The sequence below is a fragment of the Pteropus alecto genome, unplaced genomic scaffold, assembly GCF_000325575.1.
Source record: "Pteropus alecto unplaced genomic scaffold, ASM32557v1 scaffold269, whole genome shotgun sequence".
NCBI lineage: Eukaryota > Metazoa > Chordata > Mammalia > Chiroptera > Pteropodidae > Pteropus > Pteropus alecto.
Window position 1 is genome coordinate 2,945,010 of NW_006443566.1, and position 22,603 is coordinate 2,967,612.

General features: G+C 32.5%; 1 protein-coding gene across 1 annotated transcript in view; it reads left to right on the top strand.

Moving 5' to 3' along the window:
* Window positions 1-22,603, top strand: part of ZEB1 (zinc finger E-box binding homeobox 1) — a 55,013-nt gene that overhangs the window by 6,257 nt on the left and 26,153 nt on the right. Inside the window, exons 2-3 of the mRNA XM_025041261.1 lie at window positions 14,387-14,446; window positions 20,858-21,019. The gene's annotated coding sequence lies outside the window, so the exon portion shown is untranslated. The remainder of the gene's footprint in view (window positions 1-14,386; window positions 14,447-20,857; window positions 21,020-22,603) is intronic.

The following is a 22,603-nucleotide window of genomic DNA, read 5'->3' on the forward strand; positions in this document are numbered from 1 at the left end:
TAAAACTCTCAAACAAATCTGCTACCTAGAGTACAGTGTATATAGTTCTCTTTGTCATTATCTTTACAGTACACATATCCTTAAAGTATATGTTATCCTTACAATATATCTATATCATCTTATACAGTATATATCCTTATGACATATACATTATAGAGTACAGTGTATACAGTTCTCTTTGTCATCATCCTTACAAAAACTTAGGTTATTTTTCTTCACCATCCCCCTCAATATATTGTGTAATTTACTTATAATAGTTAGGTTTATTTTTTGCTGTTTGTATTTCATTTTTCATTCTCCCTGTCCGACGAGTGATTTAAATTATTAATTTTTTGTGTATGGGAAACCTTGCCATGGTTATATGGGTAAGCAATACCAAAAGAAGATATACTCGGGGAAGTGTCACCTCTCCCCATCACTACCACCTTGTCTTCATTTACTCTCTAGTTAATAAATGTCTTCTCACTGAGGTGTGGGTTATTCTGAAAGTACTTTATGTATATACTAGAATTGAACACATAAGTAAATGTATTGAAGATAATTAGGCCCATATGTCGTACTGTTTGAGAAAGAAGTTACAAGGGAAAGGGAGAAGGCTAGAATAAACCCTCTGGTGTTTGATTGGATTCAGAGCCATCAGTATAAACTCATGGTTCTTAATATATATAAAGATAAATACAAAAATACAGATGGAGTATATGCAGCTGTTAGTGTGCATATACACATATTTCCTAGCTCTGTCTGCTGAGAAGACATGGAAGCAGTGATACCTAGTAGCAATGAGCATACCTAGTGCTCAGATGTGAGATTCAAATACCATTCTCCAATTGAATATCAAAGATCCTTTTATAAATGGCTGTTTCTAGAACTGAGGTAGGGAAAATATTAGATAAGTTTGCAACAATAAGTAAGAAAGTGCTAAAAAAAAAAAAAAAAAGGAAAGAAAGGCACAAGAGCCAACTTGACAGAACTCCCAATGGCCAAACCTGGAATAGTTTTAGCAAAATAATGGTAGTATTGGATTATAACCTATAGAATAAAATAAACATTTATGCATCCATATTGATATAAATAAATAAATATATGAGAAAAAAGAAAAGTTCTTTGTAGTAAAAGTCCATTCTTAAATTAAGAAGTAATTAAGGAAGTGGAAAATCACCATTAGACAAACACCTGGGTAATAATTGTTACAGGCAAGAACCATCAGTGGATGCTAAAATTGGTGTGTGAAAGTACAATGAGAGGAAAAAAAAGGATATTTACATGATTTCAAAGTATTTCTCTACCAGTTCATTATTAATTATAGAGGTACATAATAACTAGTATAAAAAACCTGACAAGATCCCACTTTAACCAGGTAATCAAGGTAAATGTCACCAGTAATAATACATAGTGACATATACCACTGGTGAGATATGTTAACAAAGGCACATCACTTCAGTGATATTCTTGCTCAAAATGCATTTTCTCAATCTAATCATTAGACACAATCAGAGAAATCGAATTGAGGGCATCCTACAAAATAAATGATCAGTACTCTACAGAAGTGTCAATGTCAAAGTCATAATAAAACAGACTAAAGTAACTTGTCAGAGACTGATTGGATTGTCAAATTTGGGGGGAGACTGTAGAGACAAGACAACTAAATGCTCTGTGGGATCTGGGGAAAAAAAACAGTAAGAAAACTGGCAAAAGTCAAATACATTAGTTAATTACTATTAATGTATTAATGATAATATAATAGTTTCCATAATAATATTGTGATTATATCAGATGTTCTCCTTAAGGAAAGCTGGTTTAAGGGTATACAGGAATTCTGTAATATGTTTACAGCTTTTTCGTAAGTCTAAAATTATTTTAAATTAAAAAGTTTTTAAAATCATAAAATGAAGCAAAAGGCCCTTTTGTTGGGTTTCCTTAGTATATCTGAAAAAAGTTGGTTTTCAAAAATATTGTTCTTAAAACAGTAATAGAACAAAAGAAAAAATGTTGAAACATAATAATTCAGCTTACAAAGTACATATGCTATCAGGTCGCTGATTAGGTCTCTGGCCTGTGTCCCATTCTTGTCACACAGAATGTCGGATACCTGCTCCCCAGGGGACTCAGGCAAGGTCTTCATGGTCCTGTTGGTCTCACTCCACACTCGAGGGTGACAGCTTATTTCCCTACTACTGTTACAGAGCTAGTCTCAGTAACTTGAACTTCGGGGGCAAGGATAAATCTGCTAATTCTGCCTTTTATTAGAACTATTCTGGTCAGGTCTAGTTGGGGTTGTGAGAGACATGGCTTACTTTTTTGAGGAACCTCCGTACTGTTTTCCGTAGTGGCTGTACCAATTTACATTCCCACCAGCAGTGTGTGAAGGTTTCTTTTCCCTCACAACCCCTTCAACACTTATTGTTCCTTGTCTCCCTGATAATAGTCTTTCTTACAGGTATGAGGTGATATTTCATTGTGGTTTTGATTTGCATTTCCCTAATAGCTAGTGAAGTTGAGCATCTTTTCACATATCTTTTGGCTGTTTGTGTGTCTTTTTGGGAGAAGTGTCTATTCAGGTCCTCTGCCCATTTGTTAATTGGATTGTTTTTGTTGTTGTTGTTGTTGAGTTGTATGAGCACTTTCTATATTTCGGATATTAATCCCTTATCTAAGGTGTTGTTTGCAAATATCTTCTTCTCCCATTGGGTTTGTTACCTCTTTGTTTTGTTAATGGTTTCTTTTGCTGTGCAGAAGCTTTTTGTTTGGTGTAGTCCCATTCATTTATTTTGCTTTAACTTCCCTTGCCTTTGAGATCAAATTCATAAAATCTTCTCTAAAACTAAGGTCCATGAGTTTAGTACCTATGTTTTCTTCTATGCAACTTATTGTTTCTGGTCTTATATTTAGGTCTTTGATCCATTTTGAGTTAATTTCGGTTATGGTGACAGATAGCAGTCTAGTTTCATTCTTTTGCATGTGGCTTTCCAATTTTCCCAGCACCATTTATTAAAGAGGCTTTCTCTATTGTATAATGTGATTTAAAAAGGGAAAAAGGACATGAACAGACATTTTTCCAAAAAAGATATACAAATGGTGAACAAGTATATGAAAAGGTATTTGATATCACTTATCTTCAGGAAAATGCAAATCAAAATCACATTGAAATATCACCTCACACCTGTTAGAATAACTATTATAAAAAAGAGATTTCAGGCATTGGTGAAGATATGGAGAAAAGGGAACCCTTGGTGCACTGATAGGACTGTAAATTGGTACAGCCACTATGAAAAATCCATACGGACTCTTCCTCAAAACAATTAGAAATAGAACTATCACTTTGTAAGGTATATGTGTCTAATCACTATGTTGCACACTCGAAACTAATATATTATATATCAACTGTAATTGAAAAATAAATTTAAAAAATAGAACTATCATATGATCCAGCAATCCTGCTTCTGGGTATATATCCCAAGGAAAAGAAATTATTACCTCAAAAAATTATCTGCACTACCATGTTCATTGAAGCATTATTTATAAACCAAAGTGTCTGTGGATAGATGAATGGATAAAGAAAATGTGTGTGTGTGTGATGGAATATTATTTGGCTACAGAAAAGAAGTAAATCCTGCAATTTGCAACAACATGAATGAACCCTGAGGACATTATGCAAAGTGAAGTAAGTCAGATAGAGAAAAATAAATAACGTATGATCTCCCTTTTATGCAGAATCTAAAAAAAAACTTATAGAACAGAAAATAGATTGGTGGTTGCCATTGAATGGTGGCCAAAACATTGAAACAACCAAAGCTTCCTTTGATAGATGATTGGATAAAGAAGATTTGACACATATATACAATGGATTACTCAGCCATAAGAAAAGATGAAATACTGCCATTTGCAACAACATGGATGGATCTTGAGATTATCATGCTAAGCGAAATAAGTTGGAAAAAGTTGAGAACTGTATGATTTCATTCATACGTGGGATATAAAACTGAAAGCGAGAAATGAACAAGACAAAAACTCAGATACAGACAACAGTTTAGTGGTTGCCAGAGGGAAAGGAAGGATGGAGGAAGGTAGAAAAGGATAAAGGGAGTCAAACATATGGGATCAAATATATGGTGACAGAAGATTTGACTGGATGGTGAACACACAATGCAATACATAAATAATGTATTATCAAATTGTATACTTGAAACCTATATAATTAACCAATGTAACCTAAGTAAATTTAATTTTTAAAAAAATCTCATTTTTTTATTATTTTTGCTATCAAATTATATGAGTTCCTTTTATATTTTGAATATTAACCCCTTTTCAGATAAATGACTTGTAAACATTTTCTTCCATTCCATTCATTTTATTCATTATTTCTTTTCTTTTACTGCGCAGAAGCTTTTTTAATTTGATGTAGTCCCGCCTGTTTATTTTTCATTTTGTTGTCTGTGCTTTTGATGTCATCCAAATAAAACATTGCCAAGATCAATTTCAAGGAGCTTTTATCCTATATTTTCTTATAGGATTTTTATAGTTTCATGTTTCATTGAAATCTTTAATCCATATCAAGTTAATTTTTGTGAGTTGTATAAGATAGTTCAATTTCATTCTTTTGAATGTGAATATCCAGTTTTCCTAACACCATTTATTGAAGAGAATGTCTTTTTCATTGAGTATTCTTGGCCCCCTTGTCAAATATTAGTCAGCCGATATATGCAGGGGTTTATTTCTGGGCTCTTGATTCTTTTCCATTAGTCTATATGTCCGTTTTTCTATCCGTACCATTACTGTTTTGTGTACTATAGCTTTGTAGTATAGTTTGAAATCAAGAACATAATACCTACAGCTTTGTTCTTTTTTCTCAAGATTGCTTTGGCTACTCAGGGTCTTTTGTGATGTCATACAAATTTTAGAATTTTTTTCTATTTCTGTAAAAAAAAAAAAATGCCATTCAAATTTTGGTAGGGATTATATTGAATCTATAGATGGCTCTGGGTAGTATTGACATTTTAAAAATATTAATTCTTCCAAAATTCATGAACACAGGATATTTTTCCATTTACTTGTATCTTTAGTTTCTTTCATCAGTGTCTTACAGTTTTTAGTGTGCAAATCTTTCACTGTCTTGTTTAATTGATTCCTAAGTATTTTATTGTTTTTGATGCATTTATATCACAGTATTGTTGGCCTCATAAAATGAGGAAGTATTGCCTCTTCAATTTTTAAAAAAGTTTGAAGAGAACAGGTATTAAATCTTCTTTGAGTGTTTGGTAGAATTCTTTGAGTGAAGCCATCTGGTCCTGGGCTTTTTACTTTTGGGGAGGTTTTTGATGATTATTTCAATTTCCTTACTGTTGATTGTTCTATTTAGATTTTTCAGTTCTTCGTGATTCAATCTAGGAAGGTTGTATATTTCTAAAAACTTGTCCAATTTCTCTTGGTTATTGAATTTGGTGGTATATCATCTATCATAGTAGTATTATATATTGTGTTTTGGTGGTATCTGTCGTATCTTCTCTTTCATTCCTGATTTTGTTTATTTATGTCTTTTCTCTTTTTTCCTTATTGAGTCTAGCCAGGCACTTTCAATTTTATTGATCTTTTCAAAGGATCAGCTCTTTGTTGCATTAATTTTGTTCTATTTTTTTTTCTCAATTCCATTTAATTCTGCTCTAATTTTTATTATTTCTTTCCTTTTGCTAACTTTGGGCTTTATTTGTTTCTTTTTTTTTTTCAAGATGTAATGTTAGGTTGTTTACTGGGGATTTTTCTTGTTTCTTGAAGTAGGCCTGTAATGATGTGAACTTCCCTCTTAATGCCGCTTTTGCTATATCTCAAAAGTATTGGTATGTTATATTTTTATCCTCATTTGTTTCGGTGTATCTCTTGATCTCTCCTTTGATTTCTTTTTTGACCCATTTCTTTAGTAGCACGTTGTTTAATCTCCACATATTTGTGGAGATTTTCCCTGCTTTCTTTTTGCAGTTTATGTGTAGTTTCAAAATGTGGTGGTCAGAGAATATGCTTGGTATGATTTCAATCTTAAGTTTTTTGAGGCCAGTTTTTGTGTCTCAAACATATGGTCTGTTTTTGAGAATGTTCCATGTGCACTAGGGAAGAACGTATAACCTGGTGTTTTCTAATGAAAGGCTCTGTAAATGTCGATTATGTCCAATTAGTCTAATATATCATTTAAGGTTGATATTTTCTTATTGATTTTCTGTTTGGATAACCTATCCATAGCTGTCAGTGACTCTTATAAATGAGATTGGTTCCATTATTTCTCTTTTATATAGTTCATTGTTAGTATGTAAAAATGCAACTGATTTTTATATATTGATTTTTTTTATCTTGCATAGGACCTTTGATTTCTTATATATCAGTATTTTGTATTTTTAAAATACAGATCATGAACATGTTTATTGAGATTTACAACTATGCATTCATTTTCAGAAGGAGAAGCTATAGTGAATGTTTTGTTTTTAATATATTTGCCATTTGTCCATTGCTGTTATGTAGCAAGCAATATGATTAATTTTTGTGTGTTTACCTTATATCCGGGGGATTTGCTATTTCTAGAAATTTTTTGTGGATTTCTTTGAGATTTCTAGGTAAACAGTCTTCTCAAATAGGGACAGTTTTATCTGTTCCCTTCTAATCTGTGTAATTTGATTTTTTTAATTGATTTATTATAAGATGTCAGGAGTAGTGAGAGTGAACATTTTCCTTTTTCCCAGTCTTAGAAGAAATGTATTTCACCTTTAAGTATTATGTTAACTGTAAGGTTTTTTGGTAGGTGCACTTTATCAAACAGAGCACATTTCTATTCCTAGTTTGCTGAGAATTTTCATCCTGAACAGATGTTGAATTTTTTCAAACTTTAATATGTTTTCTGTACCAATTGATACGATCATGTAGTTTTTCTTCTTTAGCCTGTTAACAGAGGGATGCATTAGTGGATTTTCAAGTGTTGAACAAGCCTTGGATTCCCTGGAAAGCCCACTCATTTTCTTTTCAGATATTGCTGATTTTGACTTGGTGATATTTTGTTGAAGATTTTTGTGTCAGTGTTCATGACAGATATTAGTCTGTAGTTTTCTCCTTTTTTTTTGTACTGTGTTATAAGGTTTTGGTGTCAGGATAATACTGGCCTCATAAAATGAATTGGAAACTGTTCCTTTCTCTCTTATTTTCTTGAAAAGATCATTTAAATTTAGTGCTTTTTCTTTAAATGTCTGGTAAAATTTGCATGTAAAACCATCTAGGCCAGGAGTTTTGTTTCATTTTAGGGGAAAGATTTCAAACTATAAATTCAATTTTTAAAATAGTTATAGGAATATTCAGGTTAGCCATTTCATCTTGGATAAGTTTTAGTTGTTTCCGTTTCAAATTTATGTGTGTAGAGATGTTCACCTTACAGGAACACTTTAAGGAAAATAGCTAACAATTACATAGCACTTACTATGTACCTGGTACGTTACTAAGCACATACTATATTAATTAACTTAATTCTCACAGCAACCCTAGTACCGTTGTTATCCTCCAAATTTATATTTTGTAAACTAGTTATATTTTGTAAACTGCCTCACAAATTACTTAATGGATATATAAAATTTTTCATTTTAAGTGTAAGTAGTTATAAACTAATTTCTGGCATATTGAAAACATTGACATTTTTAACATAATTTATATATGAAATTTATAGCACTTTAAAAACTACTATCAGGTTTTTTTTTAAAATAAGAAAAGTTTTTCTTTAAGAGTCAGAAATGTATATTATAATGTTTACTACTTGAACTCATAGTCTTTATTATTCTTTTAATATCTGCTGGCTCTGTAGTAATACTCCCTTTTCATTCCTAGTATTAGTAATTTGTGGCTTCCTTTTTTGGTCAGTCTTACTGAACATTTATCAATTTTATTGATCTTTTCAAAGAATCAGCCTTTTGTTTCATTTTTTCTCTATTTTCAATTTTATTGATTTCTGCTTTTTATTGTTTTTCTTCTGTTTGCTCTTGGTTTGGTTTGCTTTTCTTTTTCATATCCCATATTTCAGTTCTCAAAGTCTGTGGTCAGATCCACACAAATTCTGATAATGTTGTTTTTCATTTTCATCTTTGACCCATGGATTTTTTTAGAAGTGTGATAATTTCCATAGTGAACATTTTCTAACCTTTCTATTACTAGGATCTAGTTTCAATTTATAGTGAGAGAACACACTTTGTATGATTTCATTCATTTTAAGTTGATTAAAGTTTGTTGTATGATCCTAGATATAGTCTGCCTTTATGAATGTGCTATATACATTTGCAAAGAATGTGTATTCTTTGATTGTTGGGTGGGATGTTCCATAAATGTCAGTAGGTTATAGTAGTTGTTAATGTTGCCTAGTTCTGTATGCTTGCTGATTTTGTTTGCTTGTTCTGTCAATTAATGTGAAAGAAGTATTGAAGTCTCCAATTACAATCATGGACTTGCTGCTACTTTCTATTCTGTCAGTCTCATATTTTGCAGTTCTGTCTAGCAACAGAACTTCAAAATATGAGACTGACAGAATACACGTTTAAGATTGTTTTGTCTTCTTGGTGAATTGACCTTATTATATAATATTTCTCTATAACTCTGGTGATTTTCTTAGCTCCAAAGTTTACTTTGATATTAAAATAGTCACCTGTCTTTCTTTTAATTATTTCCTTGGTATGTCTTTTTCCATCCTTTTACTTTTATCATATCATTAGATATGAAATAACTTTTTTGTAGAGAGCTATTTATTTAGATGGAGCTTGGTTTTTTAAATCTATTCTGATAATCTGACCTTTCATTGGCCTATTTAGACTATTTACAATTAATGTAACTTTTGATGTTTGTATTTAGGTTTACCATTATATAGTATTTATTTTGTTTCCTGTTTTTTCATTCTTTTGTATCTCATTAACTGCCCCATTTGGATCATTTGAATATCTTTTAGTTTTCTGTTTTCATTTATTTATTTCATTTTTGACTATGTTTACATAGATTTTTTAGTAATTGCTCTATAGATTAGAGTACACATAACTTTTCACAGTCTACTTAGAATTAATGTTTAACCACTCCAGGTGAAATATGGAAACCTTACCCCCATATGGGTCCCATTACCCTTCCCTCCTTCATGTTGTAGTTGTCATATGTACTACATCATTTATCTTGTTTTCTTTCATTCCTGACATTTTAAGTTTCCCTCTAATATAATTTCCCCTTCTTTTTGAAGATCTTCCTTTAGTAGTTCTTTTAGATCAGGTCTGCTAGCAGTGAACTCCATTAGTTTTCCTTCATCTGAGAATGTCTTTATTTACCTTTGTTTCTGAAGTATAGTATATTTGCATTGGGTATAGAATTTGGAGTTGACAGCTTTCTTGTTTTAGCACTTTAAAAATGTTCCACTTCCTTATGTAATCCTCGATTTAATGATAAATCTTTTAAATCATTATTCCCTTACAGTTATGGGAATAAGTGCCATTTTCTCTGGCACTTTTAAAGATTTTTTTTAAACTTTAATTTTAGGAGTTGGATTGACAGTTTGGGCCTGGATTTGGGGGGCTTTATCCTGTTTGAGATTCAATTAACTTCTTGAATCTGTTGGTTTATGTCTTTCTTGGACTCCAATCACATGAATGTTAGATATTTTATTATTGTCCCACACATCTCCGAGACTGTTTTTTTAATCATTTTACTTTCTTGTTGAAATTGGGTATTTTCCATTGATCTATCATCAAGTTCACTGATCTTTCCTCTTTCATCTCCATTTGCTATTGAGCCCATTCAGTGATTTAAAAAATTTTATTACTTTATTATTAGTTCTAAAGTTACCTTGTTCTAATTTATAGCTTCCATTTGCTAATGAAAATTTGCAGAAACTCTCTTTCCATTCTTTTCAAGCATGTTCACTCTTCTTGGAGCACTTTTTTAATAGCTGGCTTAACGTCTTTGTTTCATAATTTCAACATCTGTCCATTCTCAGCTGTACCATCTTTTGATCACCTCTTTCTATAGAAGTTGAGATTTTCCTGGTTCTTCAAATGCCTAGTAATTTTGGATTGTATCTGAACATTTCAAATATTATCTTTGAGACTCTTGGTCTCAAAAGAGTCTGTAAGTTCCAACCAACTTTTTGCGTGTAGTGGTCATATCCCATACTTTAGTTCTCAAAGTCTGATCAGATCCACACATGAGAAGTTTGGGCATGAATCCAGGAGTTCACAAATAACTTTATGGGGTTGCTTTCCTGTTTCCCTCCCTTTCCATGATTTCCCAACTACTTTCAGTTCCCTAGGATGCCCCTTTTCAGTCTTCTGTCCAAAAATCTGGGACTTTATTTGCCGTACTTTGCCACGTACTTTCTGTAACTATGACTGTAGGAGAAAAGCTGCAAGAAGATGGCAAGAAAGAACTCAGTGGAAGTTTGTACCACCCTTTTGGGGCCACTGCTCCTCCGATTGGATAAGAAGGTTTCCTTTCCTGGAATTTGGGGTACCTTTAGACCCTTGCTGTCACTGTAGTCTCTACCACTACCTTGGGATGACCTGGGGGCAGGAACATAAGAGAATAGAGGGGAAAATGACTATTTTTCCCTTCTTTGATCCCTTTCCTGTTCCTTGAGCCTAAACTAGAGTGTTTTTCCTAGAGCTCTGTCTGCCATTTTCTAGCATCCACTTCTTGCCTTTAGGCTGCTTTGGATCCAGGCCTTGGAATGGGTAGAATCACTTCCAGTTCCGTGGAACTTTGAATTCTTGTCTTGTCTTCTTACCCAGTCTGCCTGCTATGATTTGACTTTCAGAGACTTCAATAGCAACTCCGTGAATTCTACCCAGGTTTTTTTAGCTGTAGGACACAAAGGGTGGTTTGTACTTACCCATCTTAACCAAAGCTGGCCTTAGGTATGTTTTTTTACCTTTCTCTAAGTTAACAGGTATTCATGGAGGTTGTGAATTATATTTACTCTGACTGTGATGGAAAATTATACTAAAAATTACATGCATATTATGTAGAGTCTAAAGCATACAGAAGGAAAAATGAAGCTCTCTGGAAACATTCTGAAAAAGTATACTGTGAAATAAACATTTCATCCCTAATTAAAGTTTGAACATTTTATGTTTGAATTCAGAAATCTATTGACATTTGCTTTTTGGATAGTATTTCTGTAGCATGGACAGTAGGGTGGGAAGAGCAGAAAGCAGTATCAAAATGAAAGAAGTGTGAACTGAACTTTAAATAACCAGATTAGTAGAAGTTATTCAGATGGAAAGGGTAATGGTATTCTAGGCAGAGGGAAGAACTTGAAGAAAGGTGGGTATTAATGTGTATTGCGTATTAAAGGCGGTATAATGCTACGTATGGATGTACATTAGAGGAAGAGATGAAAACAGGAGAAGAAAATCTGATTCTGTTAGCCACTCATTGTGCCTTATTAGAGACTGATATAAAATATTCCCACAAACACATGGTTAGAAATAGTTAGAAAACACATAGATACGAATTTCAAAACTATAAGTTTTAGAATTCAGAACATGTGCTGTGCTAATTCATCAGTCCCGTACTTTGAACTGTTCTATCCTGCCAATGATAGTACGTCTTCTGGATTTTTAATTAAAATGAATTACATTTGCCATTCTTGTTTTTACTTACTAGGAATTTCATCTTATGGCAAATTGAACAAGTGCTACCTCTTTTGATCTAAATTTGTGACATTTGCTTTTGACTTTTTAAAATTAAACTTTCAACTTGGAGATAAATATAGATTCACAAATAATTCATAAAGAGTTTTGGATTCACAAATAATACAGAGATCCTATGTATCTTTTACCCAGTTTCCCTCAGTGGTAAAAACTTGCAAAAATAGTACAGCCAGAATATTAACATTGATATAGGCAAATACAGAAAAATTCTACCACCATAGGGCTCCCTAGTTGCCTTTTATATATCCACTCTCTCTTTCCCTTTCCAAAAAATCTTTCCCTTCCCTCTGCCCCATTCCTAACCCTTAGCAACCACTAATCTGTTCTCCATTTTTATAATTTTGTCATTTCAAGGATGTTAGATAAATGGAATCATACAGTATGTATGACTTTTGAATTGGCTTTTTTCACTTTCCACCATTTTTTGGAGATTTATCTAAATTGTTGCATTTATGAATGGTTCGTTCCTTTTTATTGCTGGGTAGTATTTCATGGCTTATTTTTCAGCTATATTTTTCATTATTTGGCGGGGGGGAAGATCTTGTTACTCAGGAGTTTTCTCATTTACTTATTTGTTTTGGAATTGAGACTAAAAGCAAAACCTTAGGAACATTCTAGTTTTCCTTTCTAAATTGCATATAGATTAGTCATTCGTAATGTGTTGACATTAAGTCTTACAGGAGAGAAAATCTTACGTACAAGTAAACTCTACTACTTTTATTGTATTTCCTAAACTAGAAGATCAAAACATATGAGGGAGAATGCAGCTTGAAAAAGATTTAGAAGAGCCCCTGTTCAGTACACCCTCATGCCAATCTGGGGATGAAGCAGGAAAGAGCCTGTTCCTGGACAACACCCAGCAGTGCAAGAAGTGTGTTCACATTACAGGCCAGCATTAGGATCTTCCTGTTTTCATTAGTCAACATGGCTTTAGTTATTGAACCAAACTTCCAGCCCCAATAATGAGGGAAAGAATGGAGACTTCTAGTTTTTAAATTGTGTTTTTAAAGTCTGGGACCAGATTCTGAAGTATGTTAAATGCTCATCTAAGGAACCTAGATTTTTCCAATGGAAATGAAGTGAATAAGTAATTGTATTGCAGACAATGCCAAAATTAGCTACACTAATAACTAAGTAGAAAAATTAATAATGTCCAAAATACCATTTTAACCTTTTGAATATCAGTGTTATCTTCCAACAGGAAGTAATTCTGGCTGTTTTGATTTTCATTTAAGGAGAAATAGAGGGCATAGATATATAATAATAATATATTACTATCATTTTAGTTTAAGTAGATGCTTTAGAGAGAGAGAGAGAAAAGGATATTAGAGAATTTCAGACACTTAGTAAATACTAGTGCTTATCTTACAGTATTAGAAACACTTTACCAGGGATTTTTAAACTGCCATTTTGCTGATGGCAAATATAAAATGAGAATTCTTCAGCAGAAGTTGATCTTATCGTTATCTGTTTTATATAGTGTCTTTCTTTTTGCTGATCTAAAGAGGTTTGTGCATATTTTAACTATTTTTCGCATTGTGATCATCTTTAAGAACTAATATAAAAGTTAATGAGTATAAAAGTTAATGAGTAAAGACAATCTGCCGGATAAATCCACCTGATATTCTAAGGCACATGAAGAAATACATGCTTTAATGTGAACAAAGATTTTACTTGACTAGTGCTCTGTTTCTCAATTCAATTATCAAACTTAGGGGAAATCTAAGTCAAGACTTTTGACTGATATATATTCAGTGGGATTTGAGTGGGGTGCAGATAAGTACATGATGTTTTAGTATGACTTTGTAAGTATTCCAATCATAATTATAATATATACTCTGCTACTAGATTTTAAAAAAGAAGTTTTTAACTCCTTCACATCTTTCATATATGTACATGTGATAAATTATTATAATAAATAAAATGTGCCCGAATATATAAAACACACTTTCTGTTTGCCAAAATAATATACACAGTGACTTAGATCTTATTCTTTATACAATGCTGGAATCAGCCTACTTGATTTACTTAGAACTAATCAAATATATATATATAGGTGTCAGAGGAGGATAATAGACACCTAGAAATGTACCATCATTATTATTTACTCTGGGCACAGTGAAATTTGGTCACTTTTTTCTACTTGTCTGGTACTCTAGCTAGACAAGGAAGAGTATAGTGAAAGGAGGTTTTAGAGCCGTCCAGATCCGCATTGGAATTCCACTTCTCCCGCCTAATGCTGTGTGTCCTTGTGCAAGTTAGTTAACCTCCTCAAGCCTCAAGTTTCAGTATTGCTTTTTTTAAACTTGTAAAATAGTTATAAAGGTTAAAGGAAACAGGTTTATAAAGCATCTAAAACATGAAATCTATGCTTTGGGGGAGAAATAAAATAAGGAATCCTACTACCTATAGGTAGAGCTCCTCTTCTAAAAAAATACTAACATCCCAGTATGCTTATAATTTCAGAATTATATATGACTCTTCACTAATTTTGCTTCTTTAAACTATTTTGTAGATTTGGTAAAACTATCTGCTTAATTTCTTTAAAAAGCTTTACTTTTCAAGGACACATTGCTATATATAAAAAGAAAAAAATCCAAATTAAATACAACCTAAAAGTTATCAGGTTTCTAAAGCTTAAAATGTTTGTGACAAATGATCTCTTTTAATCCTTTGCTCTTTGATTTTAGGAAAGGAAGGACAAGAAATCCTGGGGCCTGAAGCTCAGGCAGATGAAGCTGCATGTGCAGGTACTCTTTTGCCATTTCCTTTCTGACTGTAGTCTTTGAATAGTCTTTCGTGTCACTGGTTTTTGCATTTGCGAGTCCAACTGAATTTGATCTGTTTCCTCCTTTTTTATCTTCTTGCTCTCAAATGTTTAAGTACCTAGGCATATGGGCACTATATAAAAAGTTAGAAGTTCATATTACGTACAATTTTAAACTTACAGATTGGTATTATAGAGCAGATATTCATCTTTAAGGAGGGCAAGTATAATCTATAGATAATCTAAAAACAAAAAAACTGTTCAAATGATGATTTTAACCTCCATCAAATTTTTTACCAAGGTTATGAAAATCTAAGTATTTTGAATTTCATTATTACCAGGATCTGCATTAAATTGCCCATAAGACAGAAAGCAGAAGAGAGTAAGCAAATATCATGGATTTATATCATCTATAAACCAAATGAGAATCCTGAATATTGATGAGTTGAATGAACATGTCACAGCAAACAAGAGAATCAAAAATGTTTCTTGTGATTTCTGTGAGTGAAGAAGACCAAAATTAAGCCAAATTACAGTAAACAAGGCAATTTGCTTCTGGGTGACTAAAAGTATATACTTCCTGAGACTAGTACCAGTCTGTGTCCTGTTAGGAACTGGGCCACACATCAAGAGGTGAGCAGCGGGCAAGGGAACAAACCATTTATATTTGCAGCCGCTCTCCAGTGTTAGCATCACCGCCACAGCTCCACCTCAGATCGTCAGGCATTAGATCCTTGGAGGAGCACAGGTCCCTGGTACCAAAAAGGTTGGGGACTGTTGCTCTATAGTGAATTCAGATCAGATTTAAGAAGCAAAAGAGTAACTGCAAAACTTAAATTCAGATCTTATGTATGATAATACCAGGCAGTTATGTCATGAAAGAACTCTTAGAATATAAACTTCAAAAATGAATTCCAAATTTTTGAAATATTTCCTCAAAATACTACACTTAAAAGTAGTATAATTGTATTTTGTATATACAACCATAAATTAAATTATATTAAATATTTCTATCATATAGTCTTAATTAAATTTTCTGTGTTTTCTTCTCTTTTGTTCAACACATAGATTTTTTTCTTTGCAGTGCATTTTAGGAATATTCCATATAGTCTTATAAGATGAGTGTGTTTCATAGTAATGTGTCAAAATAGATTTTTATAATATAAATATTAACACTCCCATACTTGTCAGTCAGTTCCATAAAACAAAGAGTAAAAGATTACTAAAGGTGCATTCCAAATTAAATAATAATGAAATATGTGATAATTTATGGTACCTGCAGCCTAAGATTTTATATTCTGCCTTTAACTTGGTTGTGTTTAACTTACCTAAATATTTAGGTATGCTTGTTATCAAATATTTGTCATGCTAACTTACACATTATATAAAATATTTAAACTGGATGTTTGTTATTAGTAAAATAGTGTTAATGAACACAAAAGACTGCTATTTATTACTGTATAACCTAATGTTTTGGGGGTTTTTTTTTTAACCTTGATTACTTATATTACCAGAGTTAAAATTGTTTGCTCTTTTAGGCAAAATACAATTTTTAAAAGACATTCACAGTTCCAAGTTTACAGTATTTTACCTTATAATTTGTTCTTCACTACAAAAAAATGAATGAATTCTTTCACTTCGAAGTACTGAGTAATACATAATTCCCCCTACCAAAGAAAAAAATCACATCTGGAAGGTACAGTAACCTTGTATTAACCAGAGTTGCTGCGAAATTGTAAGGTCTTCCCACCCACAAGATGATTCTTGCCGCATTATTTCCCTGCACCATGGGGTGTTAGGAGTAAGCAAACATTTAAGAAAGCCCAGATAAGTGCAATTCTAAGTAAAGAAGGTTGGAGGTAGACATTAGAGACTTTTGAGCAATTCAACTTTAAAATTATGTTTTGCTTTTGCTATTGTTACCTACTTGACTTCTGCAGAATAATATGCTGACACAGTAAACAAAAATATTGTACGAAGGTCACCATCATTTGTTGAGAACTTTGTCAGATCCTTTCTGTAGCTGACTTCCTTTTGCAATTCATGAAGTTAAGAGAACTATAGTTGCAGCTTAGTATTCAGAGAGTGAAAATTTTACCCAAACATCCTTTGTTTCTTCTGAGCATCCCTTTTTCATTTAGTTAATAGTTACACAGAGCTTCAAAAATTGAGGATAAAGGTAGGAGGAACTATAAGGATACTTTATTGTGTTAGAAATAAAATATCAATAGCTAAGTAAAAACTTTTAGTCTTTGTATTATGTGTTTGTCTCTGTTATTGTTCTGACTAACTTGTAATTATAACATAATTCTACACTTTGGCAAATGATTATAGTCCTATAATTCTATAATTTGACAATTAGCTCTGAGTTTATCATATCTAAAATGTTTTTAGGTATGAAAACCAGCCAAAGTATCATTATAAGTTTCTGAAAATTTGCTCATCTCTTTAGTATTTAAATTCTTAAGTTTATCAGTCTTAAGACTAGAATTTTGCTTTATAATTGACCTTTTCACATTGTGCAATTCTGAATACTTTTATGTATGAAACTACATCTAGTCTGTGCCTGAAAATGGCTTGGTAAATGCAGGTTTATGGAGACAGTAGTTTAGTTGGAAAGAGCCCAGAATTTGACTGATAGTAGATGCCTAATACCAAACTGTCTGCTCTAATAGCAGTACTTTTTTACTGTGTGATTTTGGAGAAATTATCTAACTTTTCCAACCCTAAACTTTTTTTATTGGGAAAAATTTTAATTGAGAAATTATAATGTTCACCTTGCAGGACTACTTTGAGGAAAATAGATAACTATTACATAGCGCTAACTATGTGCCTGCTACAGTTCTAAGCATATACTATATTAATTTAATCCTCACAACAGTCCTAAGAGGTACAGTTATTATCCTCCAGATTTTATATTATGTAAACTGATTATGGACTGCTTCACAAATATCCTGATCTCCATAGCAATTTAATACCTACTATCATGCATTTTTAAAATATGAATAAACTCTTCAAGAGTCAGAATGTTATGTCATAGTGTTTACTCCTTGAACTCATATTTCCAGTCTACCTAGCGTATAGAATTTGACACTGACATAGTATATATTTCTTATTTGAATATATATTTCTTTTTGAGCAGCTGTCATTTCTTTACAAGAAAACCATGTACATAAATTGAAATTTAAGTTTCTCTTTAATATCCAGGAATCACAAAGCTCATAAGATTTTTTTAAATTATACATTGATTTATCATATAATTATTAGCACCACATGTTTGATCACAACATAAATCCACTACAGATTTTAATAAATAATTATTAAAGAAAATGTTGCTGGAAATGAAAGTAAAGGAACCGAAGTGTTCTTTTTCAGTTAATTCATATATCAATAGTTTCATGTTACTTATTTCTAGAAGAAAATGTGTTCAGCATGAATTCTGTTTCGATTTTTGTTTAGCACTGAAATAACCTTATTCTTCTAAATAAAAATATGAAATACATTTTCGTTATAACTGATATAGTCAGTTCTTTACACATCTTCATGCACAGAGTCATGGTTATCTACCTGTAAAAATGTCTTTAATGTACTGTCAACTGACAATTCTATTAAATGCTCCTTCGATTTTCTCAAAAGCAAAAATTCAAAGGCACCTAAAGATGTGTTTCCCAGTCTTCAGAATTATTCACTCTCTCATTTTCTGGAACATAAACCAAAAAGACTTTACCCGATACCTATTTGGGGCTTTTATTATTCTTTCCCCCTCCCTTAGAGGCACCTGGTTAGTATATTCAGAAATAGTTGGGGAAATTGAAATAGTGTTAATTTTCGTAACTTTGCCAATACACTTTTGTAATTTTTTTAAAAATTTTACCACATAAACTGACTGTATTTTGATCAATACCTTAGAACTACAAACTTCGTTCATTCAATTTCTGGCAAACTGGTACCTAATAACCTAACTAGAATAGCAAGTTAATACTGTTATACCAATCAGCCAAATTAGACTTTTTGTCAGAAAAAGTATCTCTTTATTTTTTTAATTCAAATAAATGTTTGAATTTACATCTGGAAGAATTTTATTAGAATTTCCTTTATGGTTAATATACAAATTATAAATAATTAGGAATGTATAAAGTATAAATAAATGTATCTTTTTAAAAATAGATTATTCAAGTAGTGAGATTAAGATTATTTAGTTATAAACTGAACTTCATTAATTATAAGAATTTTGTCTCCAAATGAGTAAATTTAGAACTGGTCAGTGTATAGGTAAGCTTATAACTTATTGAAGATGCAAGGTTCATTTATAAAATCCAGACTATATAATTCTGAAAAGTGTATACTATTTAAAAACTTATTCCAGCATATGTATATGCATGTGGGTATGTTACTGTATGTATATTTACTTATATATTTATTCATTTATTTATTTACTAGGATATTGAAAATGTAAACATTTTATAAGTGGAGACTGTTTAATTGAAATAAATATTTTATAATTTGATAAAATATTTTAAGTATCTTATCAAATCTACATGAATGTACAAGAAATCACAAAATATAAATTTTATTCATTTCATCTGTTTCAACTTGAAAATTTGAAAAGACTCAATGACACTGACTTGTACTGCTTTAGTTGTTCAAGAATGCTATTGTTCCAGCTAATGGTAGGTGCTAGGAATTATTCCTGAGAATGTTCTTTGCTATCACCAACTTCCTGAAAAGCAATAAATTTTTTATAATAGAGAATGGAACAGGTGAGGTCATTAAAGGGAAATAACTCTCGCTCCCTCTGGCCATATTATTACTTAGCTGATTTCAGAACTTCCTAACTAGAACCAGAATATCCCCATTTCAATTGCCATGCTTTACTCTGATAGAAATCCCTGTAAACAGGAAAGGCTGGAAGGCCTATAGTTGTTTTTTATTGCCTTGATTAATCACTAAAGAAGGGTTTCCCCAGTTAGTATTTTGAATTTTTTTCATTTGGCAGCCTGGAGCTTTTACACTCTAGGGCAGTGCACCATATTAATGTACTGGATCAGTGGAGGAATATGCCTTTTTCTCTTTTTTCTTTTAAGTTAGAGCAAACGATACTGTAGGAAGGGGAGGGTAAAAAGAAGCTTCAGGATTCTGAGAAAGAGCTTATGTAGAGGATCTGGACTTAAAATGGACAGTACCTGCTTACTTCTTGAAGAGTCTTCACTTATCCCTGGATCTAGTAACCTAAATTTTGTGACCACTAGTATGAACTAAATAATATAGTTTTTAGTGTATAGCAAATGCTAAACAATTAATAGCTATTGGCTGTATTAAAAAGGAGGGAAAAAATGATGGGTCACCATTATTACTATGTCACTGGCTCGAAGATTTTAAACAGCAACCACCCTTAGAGTTCAATTACTACTACTTTGCAAGAGATTTAGCAACATTATTTTAACAACTGTTGAACAAAAAGATGCCCATACATCATCAGTTTAATTTTGCCCAATTTTAGTCTACTGAGAAGTGCTGTTTTACAAATTTAGAACTGACAGTTCAGGCTGAAGTGTACAAAGTCAGCCATGAGACACTTGAGAACCACCCTAACCCATTACAGTTACCACTAGCATGGAGCAGACTCTCTCCTCTGGAGCCAGTGGGGGAAAAGGAGGAAAACCTTAGCACAGAAATGATGCTTCAGAAACTCAGCAGTGCTCTGGGCCACCTTCTCACAGTGCAAACATTCTGCTACCTCTTGAACCTTTCTAATTCAAGAAAAAAAATGCCTCTGCCTTAGTGCCACAGTTAAACATCTATTGAGGCAGAAGTAGAGGAAGGAATAGTCTTGTTTGTCTGTGAATACTAGAGGAGATAAGAAGCAATTTTAGCAATTCGATGCTCTTGACTCATTAGAAATCTAACTATAGATAACTTAAAGCTATTTTCTAAGAAATCATAACTGAACTGAACTTTAGAGTGGTTTATATTGAGAATGGTTCACATTTAAGGTACAACTCTAGTTAAATGTGATACAGTAGGTTGGAAAAACTAAGAATTGAGAACTAAGCTTTTCTCTTTTCCTTTTTTCCTTGCTTTATCATTCATTGAGAAATTTAGGATTCAGTCAACTATATTAACCTTCTCTGTATCTTATCAGTAAAATAGAATAGAAATATAACTCTGAAGCTTAAAAGAGAATATCTTGAAAATTTCAAGACTTTATAATACTTTAAATTTAGTTTTTAAAATGACAATAGATTATAAAAAATGAGTAGATTTTATTTTTAATATTCAGTATTTTCTACAAATTTAAGAACAATCATGTATTCTCTCAAACAATTTCTCATTTAGAAAAACTTTAACAATGAGGTGATGAAACTGCTTTTTATAAAGTATGCATTTCTTTTAGTAAAAGATGATGACTGCGACTCAGATGCAGAAAATGAACAAAACCATGATCCTAATGTTGAAGAGTTCCTGCAGCAACAAGACACTGCTGTCATTTACCCCGAGGCACCAGAAGAGGACCAGAGGCAGGGCACACCAGAAGCCAGTGGACATGATGAAAATGGTAAGTGGAGCTTCACAGTTCTTTTTGTGTTCGTCTTTAAAGGATTACTGTTTCCATTACTCTACTGCAGGAACCTGCTCTCCAGTACTATAAACCAAAATTTATTGCAGTTAGCTGTAGAGAGTAATCTCAATTAATGGAGGGTAGTCCATGATAACAGTATGGTGTTATATTAGTGACATCTAACTTATATAGTGGTAATAATACCACATGCGAAATGCCTGGAACAGTACTTTGACATTGATTTCCAATCACTACCACAGTAGGACATGGTAGAAATGGGAACTAGGATGACCCTACTGCTTCTCGATTCTTTCCCACTATTTTTCTAGCAAGTAAAACATGGTTGTCTGGTTCAGAATATACTAATTTGGAGACAAATGGCTTTTCTGTATCTGCTTTAGTTCACTCTGATATGAACAGCCAGTGCGTAAAGAGTGACAAAATGCAATAATAAAGTGTTCATACTCTCCTAAAAAGAAATAGGCTGTCATTCTTCCCTTCCATGCCCTAGAAACAGATGAAAATAGCATTTCTTATATTTCTATGAGAGATTTTATGCAAGATCTTCATCAAATACAGGGAACTTACTTGGAATGTTTAAGGCTATACTTCAAGTTTTGAAATCTTAAATCTGGTTTGATTTTTCCAGAGTTCTCAGATTAATGGCTAGATTTAGCTTAGTATTCAAATAATCAACTTTTATAAGGCTTTTTTTAGAGCAGTTTTAGATTTATGACAAAATTGAGATGGAAGTACAGAGAGCTCCCATATAGCTCCCTACCCCCACATATGCATAGGCCTCCCCCATTATCAACATGACTCCCCAGAATGGTACATTTTTTACCAAAGATGAACCTATGTTGACTCTTCATAATCATTCAAAGTTCGTAGTTTACCTAAAGGTTCACTGTTGGCGGTGTACATTCTACGAGTTTAAACAAATGTATAATGACATGTATCCATCATTATATCATACAGAGTAGTTTCACTGCCCTAAGGATCCTCTTTGTTCTGCCTATTCATCTTTCCCTGCTCTGCCCGCACCCTGACAACCACCGATCTTTTTATGTGTCCATAGTTTTGCCTTTTTCTGAATGTCTTGTAATTAGAATCATATAGTATGTAGCCTTTTCAAATTGACTTCTTTCACTTAGTAATATGCATTTAAGGTCCCTCTGTGTCTTTCCATAGCTTGATAGCTCATTTCTTTTAAGAGTTGAATAATATTCCATTGTCTGGATGCACCACAGTTTATTGATTTATTCACCTACTGAAGGACGCCTTTTAACTTTTGGCAGTTATGAATAGAGCTGCTATAAACATCTGTGTACAGATGTTTGTGTGGACGTAAGTCGTAAGTCCTTTTTGGTAAATACCAAGAAGCACAATTGCTGGCTCATATGTTATGAGTATGTTTAGTTTTGTAAGAAACTGACAAATTGTCTTTGAAAATGGCTATGACAGTTTGCATTCCTACCAGCAGTGTATGAGAACTCCTGCTGCTCCACATCCTCGCCAGCATTTTGTCGTCGGTGTTCTGGATTTTGCTTATTCTAATAGGTGTGTAGTGTTTTTCTTATG